Source organism: Lonchura striata, chromosome 3 (assembly GCF_050655825.1).
Source record: "Lonchura striata isolate lonStrDom1 chromosome 3, ASM5065582v1, whole genome shotgun sequence".
In the NCBI taxonomy this organism is placed as follows: Eukaryota; Metazoa; Chordata; class Aves; order Passeriformes; family Estrildidae; genus Lonchura; species Lonchura striata.
The window spans coordinates 52,337,019-52,346,641 of record NC_140705.1 but is presented as its reverse complement, the minus strand read 5'-3'; the positions used below and the strand labels follow the sequence as shown (position 1 = coordinate 52,346,641).

At 36.9% G+C, this 9,623-nt stretch overlaps 1 long non-coding RNA gene across 2 annotated transcripts in view; it reads left to right on the top strand.

The window, feature by feature from the left end:
• LOC110479691 (uncharacterized) overlaps positions 1-8,216 on the top strand; it is a 126,721-nt gene extending 118,505 nt beyond the window's left edge. For both annotated transcript variants that reach the window (XR_014953746.1, XR_002466973.3), the window contains exon 3: positions 906-8,216. This is a non-coding gene — a long non-coding RNA (uncharacterized LOC110479691). The remainder of the gene's footprint in view (positions 1-905) is intronic.
• The last annotated feature ends 1,407 nt before the right edge of the window (positions 8,217-9,623 follow it).

Below are 9,623 nucleotides of genomic sequence, written 5' to 3'. Positions count from 1 at the left end.
CCTCATTAACTACTGAAACTAGCTAGCAGTAGGAAATACTCTTTTGCATGTCTTTCAGTACAAGAAGTCTCAGAAACTACTTTTTTACCAGTTCCCAATAGGCAAAAAGAGATGTCCTCTGAGACTCCACTGGGAGCTCACCCAGATCCATCTCTCTAAGTTTTTCTGCCTGTTTCCTCCTTTGCACATACTGAAAATGGTACTATATGTATACGTATACTAAACAATAGTCCTTCCATAGTTGTGTATTGTTCTACCAAGACATTCCAAATGTGCAAATTTTTTTCCTGCAGAAGACACGCCAGTGTTAAAAAATGGGCCACCTGCATTTTTTGGAATTAGAGTAAAAATTATCTTCAGCCATGTGTGAAATTAAATATATTAATTTAAAACATTCAATAAATAAAACCTTGATATCTATATTTAAGGAATTTTATGGATGCCACTCTTAAAGATAATTGCAATACAAAGAAATGGTGGGGTTAAATGTTGAACATATGAGAAAATTAAGCTGATGTGTGTAATCTAATATAAACACTGTTAATTGTTTGTTTTTCTTGGTTTTCTTATACTCATTCTCTCTCCAAGTCACTTGGCATTCATTCCTCAGTAAACCAATTACTTCAGGGCTCTATTAGATTTATGTTCACTGCTCCCAGTCAACTCTTATACACATGAAACCTTATTCATGATGTGCAAGAAAAAGCCTTAAGAGAGCTGAGATCCAGGGGATTGGCCATGTTTGATAGAAAATATGGAGCAGAACCTCTGCTAAAGTCAGTCTTCTCAGGACTGACTGCAAGTCCTTTAGAGGCACTCAGAGCTTAACTTGTTGTGGCAGCAATGGCACTATTTGAATGCTTAGGACTGGATGGAGAGCTTACAACTGTTCCTCACTGTTCCAGGTTCTTGTTCCAGTTTGTCATCAACAAGTCCAGGCACTGGGCATCCGTACATCCCTGCACACGGCTGACTGCAGCAGAGATCCCACTGGAGGCTCAGGACATGAGATGGCATGTGGAGAACCTCCTGACTGATGAAGGCTTTTAAAAGCTCAAACATGGTCATTAGCTGCATCCTTACAAAAGGACAAACATCATTCCAGCTGCTTTGAAGAAAGCTGGGTTACGATATTCTGATAGATCAAAGCAGCAGTTTAAAACTAGTTATAATTAATAATCTTGACAGCCTTCGAAATGGCTGCCATTTTGTCTTCACCAAGCTGAAAGAGAACTGTTCAATATTGCCATTTTTATTTGCCCCTGCCACTTTCTCTCTCAATATATGATAAAATTTTGTTAAAAACTGCTATGATTTCTCAGTAATCTGAGAGGATAACCACAGCTGCAGTTTTGAGGTTACCGGCAAGTCCTGCTACTGGCAACCTTCCGTCAGTCTTGTTAAGAAAGTTGCCACAATTTTACCACAAATAGTAAGTCTGTGGCATGCTGCAGAACTTGCGTACCACTGCCATGAGCTTAACAAAGTGATCATTCCTGTTAACAGTCACTCTCTAAAACTGCTTGAAAACTGGGCTTCAGCCAAGCCAATCTGGTTTACATTATGCAAAGTATTTTAGTATGAAACCTTTTAATAGAAATCATCACTAGAGTCACTTTGAGATTATACCTCCTATCTGCAAGACTTGAAAAATTGATTGTAATATTTGCTTTTTGGATTATCTGTACTGCTTTATACACACACACAGAGAGAGAGAGAGAGGGAGAGAGGGAGAGAAAAAAGTCATTGAAAGCATGTTTAGCCAAAACTTAAGTACAAGTTATTTTGTAAACATTATTAAAGTGCATGTTCAGCAAATCCATTTGGCTGCATTAGCTCATACATTCATGCATCTTCTGAGTCCTGAAGCTGTGTTGCTAACAGTACAGGGGAAGTCCTATACTAAAGTGTGTTTGTGTTGCCTTTTAATTTCATAGGTTATAGAGATCTTATATACAAAGTCAAGTACAAAAAATCTAAATCTATTAATACGTGGTGATGAGTATTAATTAGGTAAAACAACCTGGTTAAGGATTTTAAATGAAATCTGCTGAAAACTTCATCTAAATTGATTAATTTGTACAAAGTTTCAGTTTTTGATATCTTTGCTGAACACCACTGAAACACTGAATCATCATGGTTTTCATTGCATTATTTATTTTCTTATATCCGCAAAAGTATAAAATTAATTCTCCAAGAGAAATGACAATTTTATCAATGATTTTAAGCTGGGGTGTTCTTCCTGTGTTCCACAAGTATCCAACTTTCATTTGAGTTGCCTTTTGAAAAAGACATCAAACATCAAAAAGTCTTCTGTAGAAAGCTAAATAATTCATATTTGTTACCAGAGCTGTTTTTGCAATAAGTCCAGTCATTTGGCATGTAGTTTCTCAGATGCATGTGCAATCAAGCGTGTCATTGCATGTACATTTTGCTTATAATCAAATTTTTCAATAGTTCTTGTTGTACAAGTTAGCCATGCCTCATCTTGTTTTATGAGTTAGCATATCTCTGAGAAGTCTGGACAATTTAAACACTGAAGGACTGTAGTTCTGATCGAAGAAAACATTGTGGCTGGTCATATAGGAAAAGTCCTTCTTAAAAGACTACAGATTTTTATATTTTTTTAATAGCAAAACATTCACCTATTCAGCAGATTTTAATATTTTTTTTCCAGAAGAACTTGAAAGTATATCAAATTGACCAGTCATTAAATGCTGACATTATATTGCAGCTGCCTTCTCTCATGATTATATCATTCTCTCCATTACTGAAAAGAATTTAGCACAACCATCCATTTTATAGTGTTTTCTTTACTAAAAAGTAATATGTTTGACTGATAAAAATGGAACCAGTCTGTTCTTCAGGGTGAAAAACAATTTCCAAACCTCTGCTATTTTAAAGGCTGGCACAATGGTAAATCTACAAATCCCAACTAATTTCACTGGTGTTGGATGTCCTTGAAACAAAACAGATGCTGGAGCTCTTTTTATGTACTGCTCAGTGTGAATTTTTGGATTCTGGAAACCAATTAAAAGGGACAGGAAAATTATTGGGAGCTTTCACTTATATCACCTTTTAGTCTTTAACTATGTTAGACTGCTCAATCTTGAATTGATATAGTGCCCAGAAAGACCCTCACTATTCATTCCATTCCTTCTGACAGTGGAATTCTAAAAAAAAACAGAAGTGCTGTAAATAAATGGACAAACATTGAGCTGAAAAACATGCAAGCATTCCCTTCCAAAATCTTTAGCTTAGGAGTCATCTCAATTTTTTTCAAATCATTTATGCGAGTAACACGCATGTTTGATCACATGACATCCAGCTTGGACACTACGATAAAAGAGATTACTTTCATAAATATTAAGAATAAATTAACTGATCTAGGTAATGAAAGTCTTGACTATCAGTAAAATGTCTCCTCAGTATGGTTCATCTTCAGAAGAATTTATTTCTTCCTGACCTGAGAGCAAGTTAAATTTGACACACAGCCCAAGAGTGTTTAGACTACATGTAGTCTTAATTAATGTTAGGACATTCTTTTAGCAGTCTGTGACCATGACGATGGCTTAAAAATTCCTCTGATTACATTTTTGATACAGAATTAGGTGCCACATTACTAATTCTGTGGCACTTATTGTTCACTTTCAGACAGAGGCTGAGGTACCCTCTTGTCTATGGGTTTGAGTCCATCCCATGCCATAAAAAAAAAAATCATCTTAAAACACTACAAATGAACATGGATTTGGATGGCTTTCTGTACCCAAAGAGCATGGAAAAGTTTTGACCATATTAATGAGTTAGGAGTTTTTCCCACTATGTTTATAAACAGAAACAAAACTTTTTGGTGGACTTACAGCATAATTCAATTGCCCTTCAAAAAGTGAACAAGTTTTGAATGTTTTGTTTATGTTTCTATAGACAAGGTGTAATGGTTCTGCTGAGACACATTACATTCCTGGCTCCCAGTAAAATATTTAATCCTTGCCTTCTTTCTCTTTTCTAGTTTTGAGCCTTCTTTGCACATACAATATTGCACCTATTTATAATCAAGTTGATTTTTTAAAAAGTATGTCTTTCAGCAGATCTGCCTTTTGCTCTCTCTCTAAATTACCCTGTTCATGTGGTCTCCTAATCAGACTGCTGTAGCTGTGTGTGAATTCCTTCTTTTTTTCAGAACAATCCAGTATATATATTGTTATGATGAAATTTTAAAAACAACACAATGTAGCATTAAATTACAAAGACAAGCATTTATGCAACCATTCAATGTCCATGGCAGAAAATTATAGTCTGCAGTCATACTCCTCCAGAAAATATTTCCTTCTTGAAATGCTTTGGCTATTTTTTTGGCATGAAAGAATTGACTGTTGTTTCCTAACATACCAGCATGCATGAAATTCATCGCAATGCAATCAGCACAACACTTGCTCTAACTTAATCTGAACAAGTCAACTTTGCAAGGACTTCAGGTAGATTTTGTCATGATTCATAAGTGAAACAGAGTAGTCCCTTCAACCTTGAGTCCCTGCTCTATATCTTACTGCCCTTCTGTAAGGTGGTTTCTGTTTCTCCAGTCCTACACTGAAATATATTTTGTCTTACAGACTCAGGAGCTTGACTCAACATATCACATTGCATATGATCTCCTAACCAGATTCAATAATCAACCCAAAGAGAAATAATGTAATAAATGCCAAATGAGACAAACCTTCTTCTGATTATTCACTCTTCTTTCACTTTGTTGAACTCAGAATAATAATTTGCAATTCTTTTAATAAAGGAATTTCTCTGCACATAATAGCTAAGCACTTCTTCATATATCTAACTATTCACTCTAAGTTTAACTTAGAATTTTTTAAAGAATTTTTTCCAAGGCAACCTGAGCCTTTTATTCTAATTGACATCATCATTAGGATATTTTACCATCTAATCAAAACATAAACTGTAGAAAAGTTAGACAGAAAGAGATCACAGAAAAGACACTGGGGATCACAGGTAGAAAACAATGGGCAAAGTCTGAAAACTAGTCTCTGATGAGTTCTCATACGCCAGGGTTTACTCTGTGAAATGGTTCTGCAGTTTATCTCAGCTGCTGCTTCAGTCAATGTATTCGTACTGTCCAAGAGTAACTTCACAAGATTGGCTGACACCAGGCATTTAAGCAGCTATTAAAATCTTGCTTAAGACCAGAGACAGAGAAGTGCTTCATCATATGGGCCTATATGAGCAAGATAAAACCATTCAAGAGACTGTTTCCATTTCCATATTTCCATTTCAAGCCTTCCTTGTTGATATACACCTGTAACGTCTATGCAGATTCTGTTTATGTTCATGAAATACTGCACAAAGTGAATCTACAAACAGATTTCCTAAGTGCCCTTTTAGCTTCATCTGGTTAGGAAGCCCAGAGTGTCACAGGGCCATATTCACCCCTGAAGCATCCAGATGAGGTTGAAATTCAGTCTCTGAATTTGCCATATTTCAAGTGGTTTTGTGCTAATTACTGCACCTCCTGTAATTTAAGTTGTTTTTTAACTTCATTAGGAAGAAATCCAGAGTAAACTCTTTCCCCTGTTACTATCAGCAGAAGCTGTTGATGAAATATGCTCAGTCACAGTGAACCAGCCAGAATGAACAGACTGTGGTTTCCTGTTCCAAGGAAGGAAACAATTGTTTTTTCTCTGAAGTACATAAAAGAGGCTGCTTTTTTGTAGGTAAACATAAGAAAAAGTGTGTAAGACACGCACTTCCTTTTGCAGCCAGCTCAGTTCAAAAAGACCAAGATTATTATGCATGTATCTGAAATGAATTCAGGATCAAGTAACTCAACATGTAAATCCAACTGCTGATAAACTGTAGTTCTTGAAATACACTCTATGTCTCTACTTTAAGCTGGGGAAATATTACCTGGCAGAAGTTCAAATTCTGATGACACAAACAACTGAGAAGACAAGAATAATTAATTCTTCTATGTCTGTTTTAGTTGATAGCTAAGAAAACTTTAAATATGTTGCATCTTCAAAAAAATAAATTACTTTCTGATTAAAATTAAAAATACAGCCAATTATGCATTAAAAATGAAAAGTGGCTATATTTCTAGTGCTGCTTTTTTTTCATTAGATGGGTTAAGGTGTATACTGAAAAGCTTTTTTTAAAAGCCCAGGAATTATCATTTCATGGCCTGATCTAGGTAGTCAGCCTTAAAGATATTTCCTACAAATGGCATGTTGCATGTCCTCAATACCCAGATTTGACGGATTGAAGAATAAAACCTCATGGTTCAGTTGCTTTAAATGTTCTGCATTGTCATAACTGATGATTGACAACAGCCACTGAATCTGTGGCGGAGTGTTCCAACTTTGGATGCACATCCACTGAACTGCAGGTACTTAGAAAGGAGTTTTCTCATTTGCATTTTTACAACTTTGAAAAAATAAACCACACACAAAAAAAAAAAAAAATCTATGCTTTCAGCTTTCAACACCCACCTTTAATTTAGCTTGCTTAATATTGCTGACGATTTCTCATCTTGCCTTAAATGTTCAGCATCACCTGAAAAAATAATGTGCTTGGACTAAACCCCCTGCAGGCTGCATCATGCTTAGGGAAAAAGGTCACAAAATTAATCTGCACCTGATTTCAGGGTGTTACATATAAAATTTGAGCTTTCTTACATTTTGAGGAACCAGAGACAGCTTTGGGTAACTGGTTTCATGCCTGGAAGTGAAATTGCTTTTGACTTTTCACAATCTGTTTTATATATTTTATATATATTTTTATATATATTTAATTTTCTCATTTGCCTGTAATTTGAAAAAACACGTAACTTTTACAACCATTGATGTGATGTGACAGTAGGTGAAGCAGAGAGATAGAAGCAGTACAGAGTCTCATCAGGTCTATTTTTTAAAGTGTCTTGTCCTGCCCTCTTGCTATCATGTGGATTTTACTCAATAGCCTGTGAATGGTATTTTAGCTTTCCTGTACATACTTTTTTTGGCTTACATACTAAAAAGCAAACCACTCTACCCTCACTTGTTTTTATAATTCCCTTTACTCATATTACTCCTTTATGATGATCAGGAGCCACAGAGGGCCTTGAGCTCTTGTGAAACTCTGTAAGTAAGCCTCTTGGTACAGCAGTATCCCATAGGTCAAGCTTCCCTAAGCACAGTCCCCATCTGAGTCAAGAAAGCTGTGGCTACTGAGTTCAGTGGGAGTAGGATGAGACCTTAATGGTTCACCAGATACCAAGCTGCTCACCTGCCCCGGTGCTGGTAGGACAGCAGGAGCTCATATGACACGGTGGTGTAGGGGACCTCAGTTTCATACAGCCTTGCAATGTCAGCCCCACCAGAGAGCCTGATAATCCACAAATTATACTCTTGGCTCTTTGCACTGTTGCCTGGTAATGAAAGCAGAGAAAAGATTCCAGCAGTGAGCCATCACCCTTCAGTCCTGTCCTTAAGGGAAAACACACGTATGAAGAGAGGCACACAATTATGCATGTGCACACATATGACTCCCCATATATCATGAAATGTCTGGCCAGAGCCATGGCTGGCCTGTGGAAAATCTTATCTTTGTTGGATTAAAATATACCTCACATCTTAAGCCTTTTTCCTCCATGAATGTAGTCATCTTGTTACCTCAGTGAACCTCATTGTATCCAATGCCTTGTATGTTTGAAAAATTATATGGTTAAGCAAGACATTTCATAATCATTAATCTATAGTTAACTTAGCCTGCTGTATTATGCAATACTATGAGGACCAGCTGGGGCCCACTAACCAGAAAGCACTTTTATGGTTTCTCTTAAGGGCCATTAAATCAACGTGATGAGAGCACAGCTGGAAAATATCCTACAAAAATTTATCAGATCCCACACAATATGTAAAGGGACCACTCTGTGCAACTGCAGACTCAGCACCAAACACTCTCAGCTGAAACTGCAGGTGGAGGAACATTTACAGCACAGCTCGTATCCAGTCCTGAAAATGCCTGCTGCCTCTCCCTTTTCCCTTGTCTATGGGGTTTTCCATTTGAGACTCACTATCTGCTAGAATTTCTGTGGATCCCTTAGGGGTAGATTAATGGGATCATCCAAGCAGCCTTGTCAGCAATTGCCATGCTGCCTGCTTAAGCCGTACAAGGCAGAACTTCCTAACACTAAAGCAGGGGATGCTGGCAGTGCTGCCTCCTTTATCTCAAGGACACTCTGGCAGGGGCACAATTTCCGTGTGCACTCTCTTCCTTCCTGTTTTGAAACAAAAGGAAGAGGAAAAAGCTATTAATCTCTAAAACCCACACGCTTCACGACTGCTCACACATCATAGATAATGCAAAATAATTAAGAAGGAATGCTGTAACTAAGTTATAATGTCCTGCAGAATTAACATCTGATGAAATAAATCAGATTAGAAAGTGAAAGGCATATTAATCAGAATAGAGCAGAAAAAAACTCCCTCACCACTACCTGCTTCATGGATGCCTGATGGGTTTTAAGCCTCAGAGCAATTTCTTTAACACCTTTCTTAAATGTCTATTAGGACATGATCCAAGGGGTCTGTTGAAGCTAGTGTAGTGTTGCTGTGGAATTAACAGTATCTGGATCAGATCCATAAATGAATCAAATGAAAATATGGTAGAAAGAGAAGAGCTAAGTGTTGAAAGAACTCTGGGGTTAGCGGCAAAAGAGAGAAAGTGCAGTGCAAAAGGGGCATCTTTACAAAATAAATAAAAATGAACCAAAGCCGAAAAAATTTCTGGGAGATTCCAAGCAGTGGTCCACAGGTATTTTTGCACACTGGTCTAAAGGTAATCATTACACATGTCTGATAATCACAAATTCTGGGGTGTGGTCTAAATGCACATTAGAAAACTTGATATGAGAGGTGTTGTTCCTGCCAGACCTTACATTCAAACCTCTGCAAGGCATAGACAGGTGTCTTCCTACTTCTAGGCACAACTGGCTCTGTTAAATCCAAACAGTTCATACATCTAGACTTATCATGAATGTTTTTTATTTATGATTCCTGCCTGTCTTCTCCAGCATGAGCAACCCACACAGTCTGCTTCCCTTCTTCGCTCCTTTTAATTAATGATACAGTGTTGTCTTTAAATAAGACATTTCTGAAACAGCTACTCTCTTCAGTGTTGCAGTAATACCAAATAGCTTAGCGTAGCAACTAAAATGAAACAAAGCAGGGAAAAACCCATTATGGAAATTTGTATATGTGCAAGGGAATGTTTTGAAAAATAAATGAAGGCCACTGACAAACTAGAACTTAGCTACTCACCACAGCTAACAGCTTTCCACTTGAAAAGCCAGGCACAATCTTAAAGGATCACTTTTGGCAGATTGCACATGGACAATAATTACAGAATAGCCCATAACATCATGCACATATGAAAAATACATATGCATTTGCAGAAAAATTATGTGTGCATATATGTGTGCATTTGAATATGTGTTATGTGTATGATTTTCACTATGCATCTTACCCTGTGCTGTATTTTCTATGCATATGATATTTAGACACATAACATAACACACACATAACATTTATCTCATTGTTTTCATACTGCACTTTGATTAAAATTCCAGAAAGATCAAT